Raw genomic sequence first — 22,454 nt, 5'->3', positions numbered from 1 at the left:
GTGCAGAAACTAGTGCAATCTGTGATTGCATGAGCTTACAGGGGGCAATGAACCCCAGCTATCGCCTCAAACTTTCAGTCTGGAACCTACACTTTTTATTTCCCCCCCCCCCCCCCCCCCCCAACCCCCAATATAACCTTGACTTAAATCAAAGCCATGTCCACCCTCTCAGGTGGATGTAAAAGATCCCAAGGCACGATTTCGAAGAGCAGGAGAGTTCTCCCGGTGTCCTGGGCCAATATTTATCCCTCAATACAGATTATCTGATCATTATCACATTGTGGGATCTTGCTGTGTGCAAATTGGCTGCTGCGTTTCCTACATTACAACAGTGACTACACTCCAAAGGTACTTAATTGGCTGTAAAGCGCTTTGGGACATCCTGAGGTTGTGAAAGGCGCTGTATAAATACAAGTTCTTTTAGTGTGAAACAGTCGGCGACTGTCATCACCCTGACCGACACCATCAGCACTAATTCAAGGTCATGGGACGTCCCACTGTAAGTATTGCAGTGCGTCTCGCAGTTTGCAGCAGATGCTTGGTCTATCAGTTGGCCCGGTGAGTGTTCCAAAGCTGCAGCACAGGCAAGTGATTGAGATGAAACCTTAGAGTGCAGGCAGTGTAGCTCGAGCACTTTATATAAAGTCATCTGAACCTTAAGGTTGTATTACAGCCTTTAACCCAGTGAAGCCACCTGTTACTCTGCCAGAATCATATAATGTATTGAATTTGGGGTTTCTCGGGATGTCGAATCCGTCAATGTCTAACAGAGTTCATGAACCTGTGGTGATGGAGGCTGCAGTGGTTTTGATGTGTGACCAGGGAGTGTTATAAGAGTTGATGTAAGTTGTTTTTCTTTTTGTGTGTTGTATGAATTTGAGCAATGTAGTTTCTCTATCCCTTTGAGTATAGAAGATGGAGGGGTGATCTAATTGAGATGCTTAAGCTGATAGCCTAGTAGGGTAGATAGAGAGAAACTATTTCCTCTGGTGGGGGGGTGGGGGGGGGGAGTCCAGAACAAGGGGGCAGAACCTAAAAATTAGAGCCAGGCCGTTCAGGGGTGATGCCAGGAGGCACTTTTTCACACAAAGGGGAGTGGGAATCTGGAACTCTCTCCCCCAAAAAAGCCATGGAGGCTGGGTCAAGACTGAGATCGACAGATTTTTGTTAGGTAAGGGTATTAAGGGTTACGGAACCAAGGCGGGTAAATGGAGTTAAGATACAGATCAGCCATGATCTAACTCAATGGTGTGGAACAGGTTCAAGGGGCTGAATGGCCTCCTCCTGTTCCAATGTTCCTAATACCTCGGTTGGTTTACGTTTTGAGTAACTGAAAGGTAGAGAAGAGGAAGGTGCCGGTCTCGACCAAGCCTGTGACAGAGGCACCGAGATTAGCCTCTGTTCCCCTGGGTGTGAGAGGGCGAAAGTGGCCAACCTTCCTGTTCCTGATCGCTGTCCAGTAACCCACGCAGAGAGCAGCGCGTGTTTGCAGTTGTCGGGTGAGGGCAGGATCAGGCTCGTCTGCAATGCCTCCAGTGCCTGAATAGCCTGAACAACATTCACTGTCTAGGCTCACCCACGAAGAGTGTCCACTTGGGCAAGGTAGCAGAGGGACCCGGCACCTGTACAATTATGCCAGCGAGGAGTCCGTCCTTTCAGGAGAAGTTGGGAAGGGGGGGCGGGGGGAGAAAGCAATAGGTTGACCCTTACTCTTTACAGAGGCAACTACATTAGACAAGGAGGAGAAGGGCAGTCAGGGGGCTGTAATCTGTACTTTGGAAAGTGGAATGATCCGTACATCCCTGCTCGAGAGGAGATTGAGGCTCCGAACTAACGGGACGTCGGCTGTTTGGGTTGGAAACCAGCTTGGCAAGCAGAAGGGGGAAAGTAAGTGGAAGGAGCTCTGGTTGGGGGATTAGCGCCAAGTGGAGTTCCGCAGGGGTCTGTGCTGTTCATACTCCTTATGAAAGATGTGGAGCAGGGTGCTGACAATAGACAGCCTGGCCGGGCAACGAGCATAAAGGAGATGGACAGCACTCAAAGCGACCCTGGGGCCGGCTGGGAGGATGGGCTAGAAATAATGGCAGCTGGATTGATTGTAGATAAACAAACGGTTGGACACATTGAAACAGGAAGCGTCTACAGGATGAAGGGTTGCCCTTTGGCCATGAGAAAGAAGCAAACGGTTTGGGGTGTAACTATTGAGCAAACTGAAAGTATCCAGTTAATGTGTGTTACAAAAAATGCATCTCAAGGGCACTTGGCTATGGAGTTGGAACAAGATATTGTAACTCCTCGTTTGGAGTACTACGTACAGCAGGCACCTTCCCTTCAACTGATTTATTCTTGATTGCTGTTTTCCTGTTATTGATAGGGTGCTGAGTGAACAGTAGTCACATAGAGACCTGTGGATGAGCAGCACGCTCTCCCTCTCAAGTGTCAGCTGTGGCTCAGTGAGGAGCACTCTCTCGCCTCTTGAGTCAGAAGATTGTGGGTTCAAATCCCACTCCAGAGACTTGAGCCCATAATCCAGGCTGGCAGACCAGTGCAGTGCTGAGGGAGCGCTGCACTGTCGGGAGGGTCAGTGCTGAGGGAGCGCTGCACTGTCGGAGGGTCAGTGCTGAGGGAGCGCTGCACTGTCGGAGGGTCAGTGCTGAGGGAGCGCTGCACTGTCGGAGGGTCAGTGCTGAGGGAGCGCTGCACTGTCGGAGGGTCAGTACTGAGGGAGTGTTGCACTGTCGGAAGGTCAGTGCTGAGGGAGTGCTGCACTGTCGGAGGGTCAGTGCTGAGGGAGCGATGCACTGTTGGAGGGTCTGTACTGAGGGAGTGCAGCACTGTTGGAGGGTCAGTGCTGAGGGAGCGCTGCACTGTCGGAGGGTCAGTGCTGAGGGAGCGCCGCACTGTCGGAGGGTCAGTGCTGAGGGAGCGCCGCACTGTCGGAGGGTCGGTACTGAGGGAGTGCTGCACTGTCGGAGGGTCAGTACTGAGGGAGCGCTGCACTGTCAGAGGGGCAGTACTGAGGGAGTGCTGCACTGTCGGAGGTGCCGTCTTTCAGATCAGACGTTAAACCGAGGCCCCATCTGCCCTCTCAGGTGGATGTAAAAGATCCCATGGTCACTATTGGAAGAAGAGCAGGGGGAGTTCTCCCCGGTGTCCTGGGGCCAATATTTATTCCTTAACCAACATCACTAAAAACAGATGATCTGGTCATTATCACATTGCTGTTTGTGGGATCTTGCTGTGCGCAAATTGGCTGCCGCGTTCCCTACATTACAACAGTGACCACACTTCAAAAAGTACTTCATTGTCTGTAAAGCGCTTTGGGACGTCCTGAGGTTATGAAAGGCACGATATAAGTGCAGGTTCTTTCCCTGAATGAGTGTCCACGTTGGGCCAGCATTTTGTCGAGTCTTTGACGGCAGTTCTTGGGGAGAGGTGAAGGAAAAACCCAGGTCCTGGGCAACGTTGGAGGGGGGTTGTTGCTTTACATTTTCGGGTCCCCTAATTATTCAGAAAACCTCCGTGTCGGGGTGGGAGGAGGCTCGTGTGGAGCATAAACGCCGACACAGAGCAGTTGGGCCGAATGGCCCGTTTCTGTGCTGTAAAATTCGACGTATGTTTTGTTTGGTGGCATGTGAAGGAGAGCCTGTCAGGGAGCGTTTGCAAATAACGGACTGAGCTGTCCCAGGCTTTTGAGCTGCCAACTTTACTGACGTGGCTTATTCTGTTGTGCTGTGTTCTGTCCGTTGTGCGGCTGTGCCTGTGGGAGGTTTGCTGGCACAGAATGCCTGCCCTGCTTTGCTCAAGTAACAGCAGTCACTGTCCTCCACAAAGGAATTAACCGTCGAAAGCCCTTTGGAGTGTTCGGATGCAAAAGGACTAGGGTTTATCTGAAACATTTTCTTGCTGGGTGGCAGCTAAATGGATCTGTTGAGACATGAAACAAATAGTGCAATGCATTCTTGTAAGCCAAAGGGAAAAAAGACTTGCCATCCCCTTTAACCCGGCCCTCAGCTCCATTTATTGAAATGGTGCTGTGGAGAGTTGCTTGGGGACCATTTATCCATTGCTTTTGTGGGAACACACTCAACTGCACTTTTATCCGTCCTGTGTGTGTTGATTCAGTGACTTAGAAATAACAGTTATTGCAACTCAAAACCTTCCTGCTTGATGCTTTTTTAAAGAAAAAACTTTTGCTGTCGATTTACCCTCACCCCCTTCCCCCCCCAAAAGGTGCTGTCCTTTGCTGGGGTACAAACAAACAAACTCCCATTTATATAGCGCCTTTTACATCCTCAGGACGTCCCAAAGAAGTACTTTTGAAGTGTAGTGACTGTTGTAATGTAGGAAACGCATCAGCCAAATCGCGCACAGCAAGATCCCACTAACAGCAATAAGAACATAAGAAATAGGAGCAGGAGGAGGCCATCCGACCCCTCGAGTCTGCTCCGCCATTCAATAAGATCATGGTTGATCTTCTACCTCAACTCCACTTTCCCGCCCGATCCCCACATCTCTTTGATGCTTTTAATGTCTAGAAATCTGTCAATCTCTGTTTTGAATGTACTCAATGACTGAGCCTCCACAGCCCTCTGGGGTAGAGAATTCCAAATATTCACCACCCTCTGAGTGAAGAAATTTCTCCTCATTTCAGTCCTAAATGGCCTAGCCCTTATTCTGAGACTGACCCCTAGTTCTAGACTCCCCAGCCAGGGAAAACATCCTCCTTGCATCTACCCTGTCGAGCCCTGTAAGAATTTTGTACGTTTCAATGAGATGTAAGAGCAATGTGATAAATGATCAAATAATCTGTTTTAGTGACATTGGTTGAGGAATAAATTGGCCAGGACGGCGGGGGAGACCTCCCCTGCCCTTGTTCGAATAGTGTCATGGGATCTTTTACATCCACCTGAGAGGACAGACGGGGCCTCGGTCTAACGGCACCTCCGACAGTGCAGCTCTCCCTCAGTGCTGCACTGGGAGTGTCAGCCTGGATTATGGGCTCAAGTCTCTGGAGCAGGAGTGGGCCTGCCCACGCTCAGCCAAGGAGCGGTGCGTGATACGATGGGGACCTTATAGCGGTAAGGGTGCCAGGAACTGAACCTTTAAGCTCTTGCCACTGAGCGCTAGACGTATTCTTGAGGAGATTCAGACACTTCGCCTGAGCTCTGGGTAGTGTGTGTGGATGTTATAGAAACTGTCGAGCAGACCCACAGACTGGGGCTGAATTTCAGCTGCTTCATCCGTTTTATTGCTGGCAGTGAAGTTCACCATCGTGTGTGGTCCTAAATGCGCTCAGGGGCGAGACCTGGAGTGCTGAGGGTCACATGCAGCGGATTTGGATATAGTTCCCGATGCCATCTTGTGACATTAATCTGCTGTTTCTCAGCGATTGTTTTTAATATAAAATTTCCACATGTGTTTTTCATTACCAGGAAGCCTAGGCCCACGGGGCCCAAGGTCGTCTTTTCACGTTGTCTCCTGACTCACGCCGGAGTCTGGTTCCACTGGGACCTCCCAGCGCCGCGGTGCACCAGCCTAGGCAGTGAGGCTCAGCAGGATATCGAATGTTGCAGCTCAGCCCGATCCTCCCCGCCACCTAAAATTAGCTGATGCTCCCCTTCCAGCAGAGTAGCTGTCGGTAATGGGAGTCCTGATCTCCCCACCATAGCCCGGGGCGGGGTGGGGGGGAACGCAGCTAACACACACAGCAGCTTGCACTGATATAGACCCTTTAATGTAGCAAAACATTGCAAGGCAGTTCATCAGGAAGGAAGGAGCAAGAAGTTGGAATAAAAAGATGTGGGAGCCTAATCACAGAGGGAGTGAAGGTGGGGAGGGCGGTTGGAGAAGAAAGAGAGGGCCAATTGAAAAGAGATTAGCTGGCGATTGTGTGACACCAAGCTCATGTTTTTGAGATCTCCTTTTTGTTCTCATCACCACTCGCCGTTTCCTCTTTATTTTGCTTTCAATTTTGATATAAAACGGAGACTTGATTGCAGATGTGCCCAGTCACATCAATGTGACCCCTGGTCACGTGACGCACCCTCGGCTGTCAGTCCCGGAGGAGATGGTGCTGTAGGGGGCACAGCTCTTGGGCCGCGTAAGGCATCACCCGGCCTGCTAAAGACTTCAACTGAGGCTGCTTCGTGCGATTGAAATGGAGCTGGAGTGAGATATCTCTGATTGTTTTTTTTTAATTGACGAGTGTCTCGACTCGCCGCCATGCTGCTCTCGAGCTGCAAGTACTCAAGATGAGTCTCATCAGTTACTGGGAAGGAGGGGTGGGGTCGGGGAGAATAGAGGGAGCAATACATTGAACTGTGGTTGAAAGAAAGATCGGGTCAGAGGTCGAGGGCTGGTGTCTGTGCTGTCGCTGCTTTGAAACCCAAGGGGGGGGGCCCTGGACGGCAGCTGAGTGACGAGCCCGGCAATTCGAGTCAGCCTTCTTCGGTGGGGGTGGGGGGGGGAACGACGACGACCGTTAGACCATCTGCCGCCTCCTCGTTTGAAGACAAAAAAAAAGGGCTCCTCTTGTAAGCAGGCAGGGTCCCTTACGTGCGCAGAGTGCTGCTCAACAGATTGGGGATGAGATAATTGAGATTACATGCTGCCCTGCACTCCAGGGGGAGAAGGGGGGGGGGGTGGGTGTTGTTTCTGCTGGGGTTGTGAATGAGTTAAGACCGTTGACATCACGCTGTGTTTGAAACAATACGGCTGAATGCATCAGCCCTCAAGTCCCATTCTTAAGAAGCTGACAGTGGAGCGTTGCCAAGGCGCTTTTCAGAAGAGCTTAGTGGTGGAACTTCTGCTTCTCAGCGTAGACAGACTGCTGGAGGGAAGAAGTGAAAGAGAGAGACAATTCAAGCGGAGGAGAGGAGAAAATACGTCAACGGCGGACAGCACGTAAAGTGGGGTGCGCGTGGGGGAGAGAGAGAGAAAAGATTGCAGCTTGACCTCTAAAAGAGATTTGAAAACAACCGCCTTAATCAGAAACAGGGTGAGATTTTAAATTTTGCTCAATAGAAGCTTGTAACTGGTGAGGAAGCACAGAGTCTGCTTGGGACCTTCGAGTGACACCAGAGCCACAGGGCTGGCGAGCGGGTTTCGAGCTTCAGATCGCCGAGAATCTAAACGTGCGGAGAAACCGCCACTCGACGGAATTAGAAAGGAAGGAAAAATGTTTTGTCGAATTTGAGCCTGGTTTAAGAGCCGGGAGAATGAGTGACGTGCCGTTTACTCTTGCAGTGGGGAACGTTTTGTAAATTGTAGGAAAGGTTGCGTAAGGCTGATTTTCTTTTTAAAGGAGTTGATTTCCAAGTGAGCCAGTTACTACTACACGGTAACCGTGAGTACAGAACTTTATTTCATTCCAGTGGGTGATCAGCCGTGGCTCAGTGGGCGTCTCTCTCTCTCGCCTCTGAGTCAGAAGGTTGTAGGTTCGAACCTTACTCCAGAAACTTGAGCCCCATAATCTAGGCTGACGCTCCCGGTGCCACTACTGAGGGAGCGCTGCTCTGTCGGAGGTGCCGTTTTTCGGATGAGACGTTAAACCGAGGCCCTGTCAGCCCTCTCAGGTGGACGTAAAAGATCCCACAGCCCCTATTGGAAGAAGAGCAGGGGGAGTTCTCCCCGGTGTCCTGGGTCAATATTTATCCCTCAACCAATATCACTAAAACAGATTATCTGGTCATTATCACATTGCTGTTTGTCGGAGCTTGCTGTGCGCAAATTGGCTGCCGCATTTCCCACATTACAACACTGACTACACCCTCAAAAAGTACTTAATTGGCTATAAAGCACTTTAGGACCCCCTGAGGTTGTGAAAGGCACTGCATAAATGGGAGTTCTTTTTTTTAATGGAAGACACTAACAATATCTACCGTGGCTACTTAAACACTGGAGAAAGGTCCCTTGAAAGCTCTGTGGGTAAAGTTAGTATGCAGCAGCCAAAAGGCGTGAGTTCCCATCTCCTCACGCTGCTGAATTCTCTGAGCTCAGTTTGAAATGCTGAGGCTCAGCACCCCTGGGCTAGGGAGGAGAAAACTCAGCAGAATCCTGAATGTTGTCCAGTGGCTGTTACTGCAGTTTGTGTTTGCCCATGGGCTGAGGACAAGATCGGGCTTGGCTATAATCCCCCTCCCCAGTTGGGGAAAAATGGCTCGGGTTGCCAGCAAAGTATCCCAGCGAGGTCTTTGTAAATGTCCGTGTGCCAAGGCTTTCAACTATAAGTTGCAGCTGCAAGTGTGCCCTGTGCGTCATCAATGGAGAAAGCTGGGAGGGTCACTGAGGGCCTGGCATAGACCGACAGTAAATGTGTTGATAGGTTGCCAAGCAACACTTTGCGGCATGCATACATGGGCCGTGTACCTGGTAAATGGCAGCAGTGGGTAGGCTTGCCTTGGCACCTGCCAGGTGTGCCATCTTCTGTGTCTGCTCTGCCAGGTGGTGTAGGTAGTGCACCCACCTGGCTGCCACCTCCTGCCAGGCATGGTGGCCTGGTGTGCACTTCATTGCTAAACAGGGCAACCCTCTTCACACTCCACATCTATAATGCCAGCCAACCGGCATTGCCAGCCACTTTTATTGCCCCTCAGTGCAGCTATTTACCTTCCTTTAAGTGACTGCATCCTGTAAAATATTTCCAGCATCACTTCAAGGTCTGCTGACACGTGAATCCCTCCTCTCTCTGGCCCCCTGGGCAAGCATCTCGTGCCAGGCCAAATATAGGGTAGGAGCTCAGCAGCGTAAATCTACATGTATTAAATGCAGCGGCCCTGGGCATTCCTGTGCAGTTGGCATTCAGGCAAAGTGACTGGGTAAAGCTGTGCACTCCTGTCCCACGGGTTAGTGCCAGGGGCAAGAAATCTTGGCCTCAAAGTCTGTTTGCATTTATTTCTGTGTTTCACGACGCACAGGCATTAACTACAACAACTTGCATTTATACAGCACCTTTAACATAGTAAAACTTGCCAAGGCATTTCACAGGAGCGATTATCAAACAAAAATTGACATCGCGCCACATGAGATATTAGGGCAGGTGACCAAAAGCTTGGTCAAAGAGATAGGTTTTAAGGAGGAGAGAGAGGCGGAGAGGTTTAGGGAGGGAATTTCAGAGCTTAGGGCCCAGGCAGCTGAAGGCACGGCTGCCAGTGGTGGAGCGATGGAAATCAGGGATGCGCAAGGGACCACAATTGGAGGAGCGCAGAGATCTCGGAGGGTTGTAGGGCTGGAGGAGGTTACAGGGATAGGGAGGGGGCGAGGCCATGGAGGGATTCGAACATAAAGATATGAATTTTAAAACCAAGGCGTTGCCTGACCAGGAGCCAATGTCGGTCAGCGAGCATGGGGTGATGGGTGAACGGAACTTGGTGCCAGTTAGGATACGGGCAGCAGAGATTTGCATGAGCTCAAGTTTATGGAGGGTGGAAGATGGGAGTCCGGCCAGAAGAGTATTGGCATAGTCGAGTCTAGAGGCAACAAAGGCATGGATGAAGGTTTCAGCAGCAGATGGGCTGAGGCGGGGCAGAGACGGGCAATAATAGCATTAAGCTTGTTGCTCCTTTCATTTCTCTCCAGTCCCCTATCCTGCAAGAATTGGCTGCCCCATTGGGGGCACGATTCCACAGATGCTGCCCACCTTTCCAGTCCATTGGCCAAGGGCCCGTTCTTCGCGCGCCTGCCAGCTGACCTTGGAGAATGTTGCAGCCCTGTCCTGTCCTCGCCCAATGCCGATACTTTCCATCCGGGCTCACCAGAAAAGGGGCCTCTCCCCTTTTCTAATCCAGGAGTGCTGAGGCAAATAGTAGCTCCCCTACCACAGTCCCAGCTAAGTCATTGCAGACCAGGGAAGTTACAGCGATTCACAAGGAATTTTCAACATCAGCAAAACAAACTGCATTGGTCCTATCCCCTGTCCAGTAACTTGGTTGCATTCATGCTTCCAAGGTCAGGGTACTAGTAACAGTGCTCCAAAACACTGACATAAGTTTGCAAACCTCTGGAGTAAACAGCTGAGATTATTTTCAGCGACAGATCTGCAAAGTTTGCACTTTCCTTCAACGAACACTGTCACTGGCAGTAAGTGAGATCTTTACAGGTCTGTTGCAGCTGTTTTTTTCCCAACAATTTATTAAACTCGTTTTTTCTTTTGGCGAGTCATTAAACTTATTAAAATGGGGATCGCAGGGCCAGGTTGCCATTTCAGGTTCCCATTCTCAGTACCAATCACCCCCAGGGCAGGTACAGCATGGGTTAGATACAGAGTAAAGCTCCCTCTACACTGTCCCATCAAACACTCCCAGGGCAGGTACAGAGTTAGATACAGAGTAAAGCTCCCTCTACACTGTCCCATCAAACACTCCCAGGGCAGGTACAGCACGAGTTATATACAGAGTAAAGCTCCCTCTACACTGTCCCATCAAACACTCCCAGGTCAGGTCAGGTACAGCACGGGTTAGATACAGAGTAAAGCTGCACTGTCCCATCAATGTTCCTCAGTCCCAACCTCTACATCTGCATGCCATATTTTCATTTGCCAGTCACCTTGTGGCTTCTTTAAGATTGCCAGTTTATGTGAGCCCATTAAGTAGGATTGAGACTCCCACTTATACTCAATCCGTTCTTTTTGAGGTTCTCTCCCTAAATCTTTAATGTCTTCTCAGTCATGTAGATGTAAAAGTTCCCCTGCCATGTTTTCGGAGAGCAGAGTTCTCCCCGTATCCTGGGCCAACATTCTTCCCTCAACCAACACCACCAAAACTGGTTATTCATCTCTTTTTGTTTTTTGTGAGTTCTTGCTGTGTTCAGAAAAGCTGCTGAGTTTGCCCACAAAATAGTGATGGCATCTCAAAAAATATAATTTATTGGCTGGGATGCTCTTTCCCTTAAGCTACATCATTAAATAAATTTAAAACAGAAATCGACAGTTTCCTAGAAGTAAAGGGAATTAGGGTTTACGGGGAGCGGGCAGGAAATTGGACATGAATTTAGATTTGAGGTTAGGATCAGATCAGCCATGATCTTATTGAATGGCGGAGCAGGCTCGAGGGGCCGATTGGCCTCCTCCTGCTCCTATTTCTTATGTTCTTATGTTCCTGAGGATATGAAAGGTGCTGGATAAATGCACGTTCTTTTCTATAACGGGACTACATGTTGCGTGTTTGATATTGAGGTTTGAAGTGCGATACATTTCATTGAAGCAGCAATACATTGTACCAAGGCAATGGGAATAAAGGCACATTTAATACTGTGCAGTCTGCAGAGTTCCCTATCTCAGCCATGTTGCCCCGAGGAATGCAGACGAATTGGAGGACAGTCTTCAGTGACTACACTTGAGATGCAATCACGGACACTGTGGAGGGGGCATGGAGTCTGACTCCTTTATGTTGTTGAATGGGGCATACTCCTCCCAGTAACCTGCACACTACCAATGGAGAAGCTCCCTTATTGTCCAGGAGGAGCGCACAAGGGCTGAGACCAACTCCCCATCCTCCAGGTACCCGTTCCCCCGGACTCAGGTCATGCATGGCCCAGGGGGACCCAGAGGAAAATAGCAAACAAATGAGGTACTAGATAAAGGAACGGGAGCAGGAAGTGCTGGTTTATGTGACTGCAACAGTGAAACACACAGAGAGATGTGCTGCTTAAGAAAATACTGCTTACCTTGGCTAAACTCCAGGAGATAAATGGCACACTATCTACAGTGCTGATTGGGGGGGTGGGGGTGGAGGAGGGAGGTTTGTTTGGACAGTAGAACCAACACTTCCAACCGGGCAACCTCCTTGTTCACCGCTTAAATGGAGATATATATTCGGAGTGAACTGGAGGCGATGTGTCTTCAGAACTCTGCTTTAAATAGCAGTTGCTGGTGACGGGATGTAAGGTGAGCCAGACCTGTTTTCACAGATTGTAAGGGAGTCAGGGTGGTGGGTCTGTATTACTGTAACAGTGTACAGGAGATTGTAGGGCTGGTGGGTCTATATTACTGTAACAGTGTACAGGAGATTGTAGGGCTGGTGGGTCTATATTACTGTAACAGTGTACAGGAGATTGTAGGGCTGGTGGGTCTATATTACTGTAACAGTGTACAGGAGATTGTAGGGCTGGTGGGTCTATATTACTGTAACAGTGTACAGGAGATTGTAGGGCTGGTGGGTCTATATTACTGTAACAGTGTACAGGAGATTGTAGGGCTGGTGGGTCTATATTACTGTAACAGTGTACAGGAGATTGTAGGAGTAATGAGTCTCTGTAAATCGTGAATATTACACTAAAAGCTGCATAGTAGGAACAGAGGTTATATAAACTCATGTAAAATACAGTTTGAGTTCGATTTTTAAAAAAAGGAACTTCTTCACAAGAAGTGTCTGGAATGCTTTGAAGGCAGGGGATTGAGACACAGACTTCAGGGTCATTCAAAGCACAGTTGAATACTGGGCTTGGGAATGTTAGGGGAGCAGGGAGATGAGCTTCAGTGGGAGACCAGGTGGATATGAAAGTTGAGTACTGAAGTGATGGGTTTCGGAGGGAGAATTTGGGCACCAGAGGGATGGGTTTCAATGGGAAAGTTAGGTTACTAGAGGGGTGGGTTTGGATGGGAGTATTAGGATTTTAGAGGGGTGGGTTTGGATGGGAGTATTAGGATTTTAGAGGGGTGGGTTTGGATGGGAGTATTAGGATTTTAGAGGGGTGGGTTTGGATGGGAGAGTTGGGATATTAGAAGGGTGGGTTTCAATGGGAGAGTTAGGATATTAGAGGGGTGGGTTTCAATGGGAGAGTTAGGATATTAGAGAGGTGGGTTTCAATGGGAGAGTTAGGATATTAGAGGGGTGGGTTTCAATGGGAGAGTGAGGATATTAGAGGGGTGGGTTTCAATGGGAGAGTTAGGATATTAGAGGAGTGGGTTTCAATGGGAGAGTGAGGATATTAAAGGGGTGGGTTTCAATGGGAGAGTGAGGATATTAGAGGAGTGGGTTTCAATGGGAGAGTTAGGATACTTGAGGGGTGGGTTTCAATGGGAGAGTGAGGATATTAGAGGGGTGGGTTTCAATGGGAGAGTTAGGATACTAGAGGGGTGCGTTTCAATGGGAGAGTTAGGATACTAGAGGGGTGGGTTTCAATGGGAGAGTTAGGATACTAGAGGGGTGGGTTTCAATGGGAGAGTTAGGATACTAGAGGGGTGGGTTTCAATGGGAGAGTTAGGATACTAGAGGGGTGGGTTTCAATGGGAGAGTTCGGATATTAGAGGGGTGGGTTTCAATGGGAGAGTTAGGATATTAGAGGGGTGGGTTTCAATGGGAGAGTTAGGATACTAGAGGGGTGGGTTTCAATGGGAGAGTGAGGATACTAGAGGGGTGGGTTTCAATGGGAGAGTTAGGATACTAGAGGAGTGGGTTTCAATGGGAGAGTTAGGATATTAGAAGGGTGGGTTTCAATGGGAGAGTTAGGATATTAGAGGGGTGGGTTTCAATAGGAGAGTTAGGATATTAGAGGGGTGGGTTTCAATGGGAGAGTTAGGATACTAGAGGAGTGGGTTTCAATGGGAGAGTTAGGATACTAGAGGGGTGGGTTTCAATGGGAGAGTTAGGATATTAGAAGGGTGGGTTTCAATGGGAGAGTTTGGATACTAGAGGGTGGGTTTCAATGGGAGAGTTAGGATATTAGAGGAGTGGGTTTCAATGGGAGAGTGAGGATACTAGAGAGGTGGGTTTCAATGGGAGAGTTAGGATACTAGAGGGGTGGGTTTCAATGGGAGAGTTAGGATATTAGAGGAGTGGGTTTCAATGGGAGAGTGAGGATATTAGAGAGGTGGGTTTCAATGGGAGAGTTAGGATACTAGAGGGGTGGGTTTCAATGGGAGAGTTAGGATACTAGAGAGGTGGGTTTCAATGGGAGAGTTAGGATACGAGAGGGGTGGGTTTCAATGGGAGAGTTAGGATATTAGAGAGGTGGGTTTCAATGGGAGAGTTAGGATATTAGAGGAGTGGGTTTCAATGGGAGAGTTAGGATACTAGAGAGGTGGGTTTCAATGGGAGAGTTAGGATACTAGAGGGGTGGGTTTCAATGGGAGAGTTAGGATACTAGAGGGGTGGGTTTCAATGGGAGAGTTAGGATACTAGAGGGGTGGGTTTCAATGGGAGAGTTAGGATACTAGAGGGGTGGGTTTCAATGAGAGAGTGAGGATACTAGAGGGGTGGGTTTCAATGGGAGAGTTAGGATACTAGAGGGGTGGGTTTCAATGGGAGAGTTAGGATACTAGAGGGGTGGGTTTCAATGGGAGAGTTAGGATATTAGAGGGGTGGGTTTCAATGGGAGAGTTAGGATATTAGAGGGGTGGGTTTCAATGGGAGAGTTAGGATACTAGAGGAGTGGGTTTCAATGGGAGAGTTAGGATATTAGAGGGGTGGGTTTCAATGGGAGAGTTAGGATATTAGAGGGGTGGGTTTCAATGGGAGAGTTCGGATATTAGAGGGGTGGGTTTCAATGGGAGAGTTAGGATACTAGAGAGGTGGGTTTCAATGGGAGAGTTAGGATACTAGAGGGGTGGGTTTCAATGGGAGAGTTAGGATATTAGAAGGGTGGGTTTCAATGGGAGAGTTAGGATACTAGAGGGGTGGGTTTCAATGGGAGAGTTAGGATATTAGAGGGGTGGGTTTCAATGGGAGAGTTAGGATATTAGAGGAGTGGGTTTCAATGGGAGAGTGAGGATACTAGAGAGGTGGGTTTCAATGGGAGAGTTAGGATATTAGAGGGGTGGGTTTCAATGGGAGAGTTAGGATACTAGAGGGGTGGGTTTCAATGGGAGAGTTAGGATACCAGAGGAGTGGGTTTCAATGGGAGAGTTAGGATACTAGAGGGGTGGGTTTCAATGGGAGAGTTAGGATACTAGAGGGGTGGGTTTCAATGGGAGAGTTAGGATATTAGAGGGGTCGGTTTCAATGGGAGAGTTAGGATATTAGAGGGGTGGGTTTCAATGGGAGAGTTAGGATACTGGAGAGGTGGGTTTCAATGTGAGAGTTAGGATATTAGAGGGGTGGGTTTCAATAGGAGAGTTAGGATACTAGAGAGGTGGGTTTCAATGGGAGAGTGAGGATATTAAAGGGGTGGGTTTCAATGGGAGAGTGAGGATATTAGAGGAGTGGGTTTCAATGGGAGAGTTAGGATACTTGAGGGGTGGGTTTCAATGGGAGAGTGAGGATATTAGAGGGGTGGGTTTCAATGGGAGAGTTAGGATACTAGAGGGGTGCGTTTCAATGGGAGAGTTAGGATACTAGAGGGGTGGGTTTCAATGGGAGAGTTAGGATACTAGAGGGGTGGGTTTCAATGGGAGAGTTAGGATACTAGAGGGGTGGGTTTCAATGGGAGAGTTAGGATACTAGAGGGGTGGGTTTCAATGGGAGAGTTCGGATATTAGAGGGGTGGGTTTCAATGGGAGAGTTAGGATATTAGAGGGGTGGGTTTCAATGGGAGAGTTAGGATACTAGAGGGGTGGGTTTCAATGGGAGAGTGAGGATACTAGAGGGGTGGGTTTCAATGGGAGAGTTAGGATACTAGAGGAGTGGGTTTCAATGGGAGAGTTAGGATATTAGAAGGGTGGGTTTCAATGGGAGAGTTAGGATATTAGAGGGGTGGGTTTCAATAGGAGAGTTAGGATATTAGAGGGGTGGGTTTCAATGGGAGAGTTAGGATACTAGAGGAGTGGGTTTCAATGGGAGAGTTAGGATACTAGAGGGGTGGGTTTCAATGGGAGAGTTAGGATATTAGAAGGGTGGGTTTCAATGGGAGAGTTTGGATACTAGAGGGTGGGTTTCAATGGGAGAGTTAGGATATTAGAGGAGTGGGTTTCAATGGGAGAGTGAGGATACTAGAGAGGTGGGTTTCAATGGGAGAGTTAGGATACTAGAGGGGTGGGTTTCAATGGGAGAGTTAGGATATTAGAGGAGTGGGTTTCAATGGGAGAGTGAGGATATTAGAGAGGTGGGTTTCAATGGGAGAGTTAGGATACTAGAGGGGTGGGTTTCAATGGGAGAGTTAGGATACTAGAGAGGTGGGTTTCAATGGGAGAGTTAGGATACGAGAGGGGTGGGTTTCAATGGGAGAGTTAGGATATTAGAGAGGTGGGTTTCAATGGGAGAGTTAGGATATTAGAGGAGTGGGTTTCAATGGGAGAGTTAGGATACTAGAGAGGTGGGTTTCAATGGGAGAGTTAGGATACTAGAGGGGTGGGTTTCAATGGGAGAGTTAGGATACTAGAGGGGTGGGTTTCAATGGGAGAGTTAGGATACTAGAGGGGTGGGTTTCAATGGGAGAGTTAGGATACTAGAGGGGTGGGTTTCAATGAGAGAGTGAGGATACTAGAGGGGTGGGTTTCAATGGGAGAGTTAGGATACTAGAGGGGTGGGTTTCAATGGGAGAGTTAGGATACTAGAGGGGTGGGTTTCAATGGGAGAGTTAGGATATTAGAGGGGTGGGTTTCAATGGGAGAGTTAGGATATTAGAGGGGTGGGTTTCAATGGGAGAGTTAGGATACTAGAGGAGTGGGTTTCAATGGGAGAGTTAGGATATTAGAGGGGTGGGTTTCAATGGGAGAGTTAGGATATTAGAGGGGTGGGTTTCAATGGGAGAGTTCGGATATTAGAGGGGTGGGTTTCAATGGGAGAGTTAGGATACTAGAGAGGTGGGTTTCAATGGGAGAGTTAGGATACTAGAGGGGTGGGTTTCAATGGGAGAGTTAGGATATTAGAAGGGTGGGTTTCAATGGGAGAGTTAGGATACTAGAGGGGTGGGTTTCAATGGGAGAGTTAGGATATTAGAGGGGTGGGTTTCAATGGGAGAGTTAGGATATTAGAGGAGTGGGTTTCAATGGGAGAGTGAGGATACTAGAGAGGTGGGTTTCAATGGGAGAGTTAGGATATTAGAGGGGTGGGTTTCAATGGGAGAGTTAGGATACTAGAGGGGTGGGTTTCAATGGGAGAGTTAGGATACCAGAGGAGTGGGTTTCAATGGGAGAGTTAGGATACTAGAGGGGTGGGTTTCAATGGGAGAGTTAGGATACTAGAGGGGTGGGTTTCAATGGGAGAGTTAGGATATTAGAGGGGTCGGTTTCAATGGGAGAGTTAGGATATTAGAGGGGTGGGTTTCAATGGGAGAGTTAGGATACTGGAGAGGTGGGTTTCAATGTGAGAGTTAGGATATTAGAGGGGTGGGTTTCAATAGGAGAGTTAGGATACTAGAGAGGTGGGTTTCAATGGGAGAGTTAGGATACTAGAGGGGTGGGTTTCAATGGGAGAGTTAGGATATTAGAGGGGTGGGTTTCAATGGGAGAGTTAGGATATTAGAGGAGTGGGTTTCAATGGGAGAGTTAGGATATTAGAGGGGTGGGTTTCAATGGGAGAGTTAGGATATTAGAGGAGTGGGTTTCAATGGGAGAGTGAGGATACTAGAGAGGTGGGTTTCAATGGGAGAGTTAGGATACCAGAGGGGTGGGTTTCAATGGGAGAGTTAGGATATTAGAGGGGTGGGTTTCAATGGGAGAGTTAGGATATTAGAGAGGTGGGTTTCAATGGGAGAGTTAGGATACTAGAGGGGTGGGTTTCAATGGGAGAGTTAGGATACTAGAGGAGTGGGTTTCAATGGGAGAGTTCGGATATTAGAGGGGTGGGTTTCAATAGGAGAGTTAGGATACTAGAGGGGTGGGTTTCAATGGGAGAGTTAGGATACTAGAGGGGTGGGTTTCAATAGGAGAGTTAGGATACTAGAGGGGTGGGTTTCAATGGGAGAGTTAGGATACTAGAGGGGTGGGTTTCAATGGGAGAGTTAGGATATTAGAGGGGTGGGTTTCAATGGGAGAGTTAGGATACTAGAGGGGTGGGTTTCAATGGGAGAGTTAGGATACTAGAGGGGTGGGTTTCAATGGGAGAGTTAGGATACTAGAGGGGTGGGTTTCAATGGGAGAGTTAGGATACTAGAGGAGTGGGTTTCAATGGGAGAGTTAGGATACTAGAGGGGTGGGTTTCAATAGGAGAGTTAGGATACTAGAGGGGTGGGTTTCAATGGGAGAGTTAGGATACTAGAGGGGTGGGTTTCAATGGGAGAGTTAGGATACTAGAGGAGTGGGTTTCAATGGGAGAGTTAGGATACTAGAGGGGTGGGTTTCAATAGGAGAGTTAGGATACTAGAGGGGTGGGTTTCAATGGGAGAGTGAGGATATTAGAGGGGTGGGTTTCAATGGGAGAGTTAGGATACTAGAGGGGTGGGTTTCAATGGGAGAGTTAGGATGTTAGAGGGGTGGGTTTCAATGGGAGAGTTAGGATATTAGAGGGGTGGGTTTCAATGGGAGAGTTAGGATACTAGAGGGGTGCGTTTGGATGGGAGAGTTAGGATATTAGAGGGGTGGGTTTCAATGGGAGAGTTAGGATACTAGAGGGGTGGGTTTCAATGGGAGAGTTAGGATATTAGAGAGGGGTTTCAATGGGAGAGTTAGGATACGAGAGGGGTGGGTTTCAATGGGAGAGTTAGGATACTAGAGGGGTGGGTTTCAATGGGAGAGTTAGGATACTAGAGGGGTGGGTTTCAATGGGAGAGTTAGGATATTAGAGAGGGGTTTCAATGGGAGAGTTAGGATACTAGAGGGGTGGGTTTCAATGGGAGAGTTAGGATATTAGAGAGGGGTTTCAATGGGAGAGTTAGGATACTAGAGGGGTGGGTTTCAATGGGAGAGTTAGGATATTAGAAGGGTGGGTTTCAATGGGAGAGTTAGGATACTAGAGGGGTGGGTTTCAATGGGAGAGTTAGGATATTAGAGGGGTGGGTTTCAATGGGAGAGTTAGGATATTAGAGGAGTGGGTTTCAATGGGAGAGTGAGGATACTAGAGAGGTGGGTTTCAATGGGAGAGTTAGGATATTAGAGGGGTGGGTTTCAATGGGAGAGTTAGGATACTAGAGGGGTGGGTTTCAATGGGAGAGTTAGGATATTAGAGGGGTGGGTTTCAATGGGAGAGTTAGGATATTAGAGGAGTGGGTTTCAATGGGAGAGTGAGGATACTAGAGAGGTGGGTTTCAATGGGAGAGTTAGGATATTAGAGGGGTGGGTTTCAATGGGAGAGTTAGGATACTAGAGGGGTGGGTTTCAATGGGAGAGTTAGGATACTAGAGGGGTGGGTTTCAATTGGAGAGTTTGGATATTAGAGAGGTGGGTTTCAATGGGAGAGTTAGGATATTAGAGGGGTGGGTTTCAATGGGAGAGTTAGGATATTAGAGGGGTGGGTTTCAATGGGAGAGTTAGGATATTAGAGGGGTGGGTTTCAATAGGAGAGTTAGGATATTAGAGGGGTGGGTTTCAATGGGAGAGTTAGGATATTAGAGGGGTGGGTTTCAATGGGAGAGTTAGGATATTAGAGAGGTGGGTTTCAATGGGAGAGTTAGGATACTAGAGGGGTGGGTTTCAATGGGAGAGTTAGGATACTAGAGGAGTGGGTTTCAATGGGAGAGTTCGGATATTAGAGGGGTGGGTTTCAATAGGAGAGTTAGGATACTAGAGGGGTGGGTTTCAATGGGAGAGTTAGGATACTAGAGGGGTGGGTTTCAATAGGAGAGTTAGGATACTAGAGGGGTGGGTTTCAATGGGAGAGTTAGGATACTAGAGGGGTGGGTTTCAATAGGAGAGTTAGGATACTAGAGGGGTGGGTTTCAATAGGAGAGTTAGGATACTAGAGGGGTGGGTTTCAATGGGAGAGTTAGGATACTAGAGGGGTGGGTTTCAATAGGAGAGTTAGGATACTAGAGGGGTGGGTTTCAATGGGAGAGTTAGGATACTAGAGGGGTGGGTTTCAATGGGAGAGTTAGGATACTAGAGGGGTGGGTTTCAATAGGAGAGTTAGGATACTAGAGGGGTGGGTTTCAATGGGAGAGTTAGGATATTAGAGGGGTGGGTTTCAATGGGAGAGTTAGGATACTAGAGGGGTGGGTTTCAATGGGAGAGTTAGGATGTTAGAGGGGTGGGTTTCAATGGGAGAGTTAGGATATTAGAGGGGTGGGTTTCAATGGGAGAGTTAGGATACTAGAGGGGTGCGTTTGGATGGGAGAGTTAGGATATTAGAGGGGTGGGTTTCAATGGGAGAGTTAGGACACTAGAGGGGTGGGTTTCAATGGGAGAGTTAGGATACTAGAGGGGTGGGTTTCAATGGGAGAGTTAGGATATTAGAGAGGGGTTTCAATGGGAGAGTTAGGATACTAGAGGGGTGGGTTTCAATGGGAGAGTTAGGATATTAGAGAGGGGTTTCAATGGGAGAGTTAGGATACTAGAGGGGTGGGTTTCAATGGGAGAGTTAGGATATTGGAAGGGTGGGTTTCAATGGGAGAGTTAGGATACTAGAGGGGTGGGTTTCAATGGGAGAGTTAGGATATTAGAGGGGTGGGTTTCAATGGGAGAGTTAGGATATTAGAGGAGTGGGTTTCAATGGGAGAGTGAGGATACTAGAGGGGTGGGTTTCAATGGGAGAGTTAGGATACTAGAGGGGTGGGTTTCAATTGGAGAGTTTGGATATTAGAGAGGTGGGTTTCAATGGGAGAGTTAGGATATTAGAGGGGTGGGTTTCAATGGGAGAGTTAGGATATTAGAGGGGTGGGTTTCAATGGGAGAGTTAGGATATTAGAGGGGTGGGTTTCAATAGGAGAGTTAGGATATTAGAGGGGTGGGTTTCAATGGGAGAGTTAAGATATTAGTGGGGTGGGTTTCAATGGGAGAGTGAGGATACTGGAGGGGTGGGTTTCAATGGGAGAGTGAGGATATTAGAGGGGTGGGTTTCAATGGGAGAGTTAGGATATTAGAGGGGTGGGTTTCAATGGGGGAGTTTTGATATTAGAGGGGTGGGTTTCAATCGGAGAGTTAGGATATTAGAGGGGTGGGTTTCAATAGGAGAGTTAGGATATTAGAGGGGTGGGTTTCAATGGGAGAGTTAGGATATTAGAGGGGTGGGTTTCAATAGGAGAGTTAGGATACTAGAGAGGTGGGTTTCATTTGGACAGTTAGCATACTGTAGGGGTGGGTTTCAATGGGAGATTTAAGATACTAGAGAGGTGGGTTTCATTGGGGGAGTGTTCGGATTTTAGAGGGGTGAGCTTGATGGGAGAGATAGGATATTGGAGGGTTTTATTTTTTAATTAATTCTCAGGATGTGTACGTCGCTGGCAAGGCCGGCATTTATTGCCCATTCCCTAGTTGCCTTTGAGAAGGTGGTGATGGGCCTTCTTCTTGTACCACTGCAATCCGTGTGGTGAAGGTTCTCCCACAGTGCCGTTCGGTCGAGAGTTCCCAGCGACAATAAAGGAACGGCCGATATATGTCCAAGTCGGGACGGTGTATGTGCGACTCAGAGGTGGTGTTGTTCCCATGTACCTGCTGCCCTTGTCCTTCTAGCTGGTGGAGGTCACTGGTTTGGGAGGTGCTGTTGAAGAAGCCTTGGCGAGTTGCTGCAGTGCATCCTGTGGATGGTACATACTGCAGCCACTGTGCGCCGGTGGTGAAGGGAGTGAATGTTTAGGGTGGTGGATGGGGTGCCAATCAAGCGGGCTGCTTTGTCCTGGATGGTGTCGAGCTTCTTGAGTGTTGTTGGAGCTGCACTCATCCAGGCAAGTGGAGAGTATTCCATCACACTCCTGACTTGTGCCTTGTAGATGGTGGAAAGACTTTGGGGAGTCAGGAGGTGAGATACTCGTCACAGAATACCCAGCCTCTGACCTGCTCTTGTCGCCACTGCTTTTATGTGATTTTATCTGACTGGAGGGGCCTTTTTCTCCTTGAGTTCTCTAATGATATCTTGCGGTGGCTGCAGGATTGGTGAGAGCCTTGCTGTAATATAAAGACTGGATTAGTTCATTGTTACTTTTGGGGTTCACTGGCACCGATGGTACCAGCTGCCCACTGTTCTAAACCCATTCTTGGATCAGATCTCCAGGTAGCTCTCAGCTCTCAGCATATCCTGCTTGCTTCAGACCTCCTTGGGTGTTTGGGGGCAGGGGGTTACGTTTATATACCCTCACATCCTGTTGCACTCTTCAGTCCACTTGAGAAACATCTTGTTGTTTGACTTTTCCCATAAGAAAGTTCTGACAGCTGCGACCATTTCCCCCCACCCAAACGCGCAGCCGACACATGAGGAATCAAGTCTGGCCTTGGGCTGCTTAAATATACACGGTTCATTTTCATGTTATTCCACAAGAATGTGCGATCAGTACTTTTGCTGCCCCTTTGGTCATTTCCCTCCGTTAATAGTTGCGACACCACAGTGTGCAACAGTGGTTCTTGTTTTCTCGGCTGTACCAAATCACTGGTGAAATAACGGACCATTCTTGAAACCGCATCTCTTTTAGAGTGAGACCCTCTTGTGCCCTTTCCAATTTTTCTCCCCTTGCCACAAAGATACTCCCACAACCCAGCACCCTCCAGTAGGGAT

At 48.5% G+C, this 22,454-nt stretch overlaps 1 protein-coding gene across 1 annotated transcript in view; it reads left to right on the top strand.

The window, feature by feature from the left end:
- The first annotated feature begins 6,796 nt into the window (after positions 1-6,796).
- The window catches only part of LOC137306376 (cdc42 effector protein 2-like), a 35,413-nt gene continuing 19,755 nt past the window's right edge, over positions 6,797-22,454 (top strand). The window contains exon 1 of the mRNA XM_067975531.1: positions 6,797-7,000. The gene's annotated coding sequence lies outside the window, so the exon portion shown is untranslated. The remainder of the gene's footprint in view (positions 7,001-22,454) is intronic.

Source organism: Heptranchias perlo, chromosome 43 (assembly GCF_035084215.1).
Source record: "Heptranchias perlo isolate sHepPer1 chromosome 43, sHepPer1.hap1, whole genome shotgun sequence".
In the NCBI taxonomy this organism is placed as follows: Eukaryota; Metazoa; Chordata; class Chondrichthyes; order Hexanchiformes; family Hexanchidae; genus Heptranchias; species Heptranchias perlo.
The sequence above is the reverse complement of the archived record's forward strand: the minus strand, read 5'-3'. Positions and strand labels throughout refer to the sequence as shown.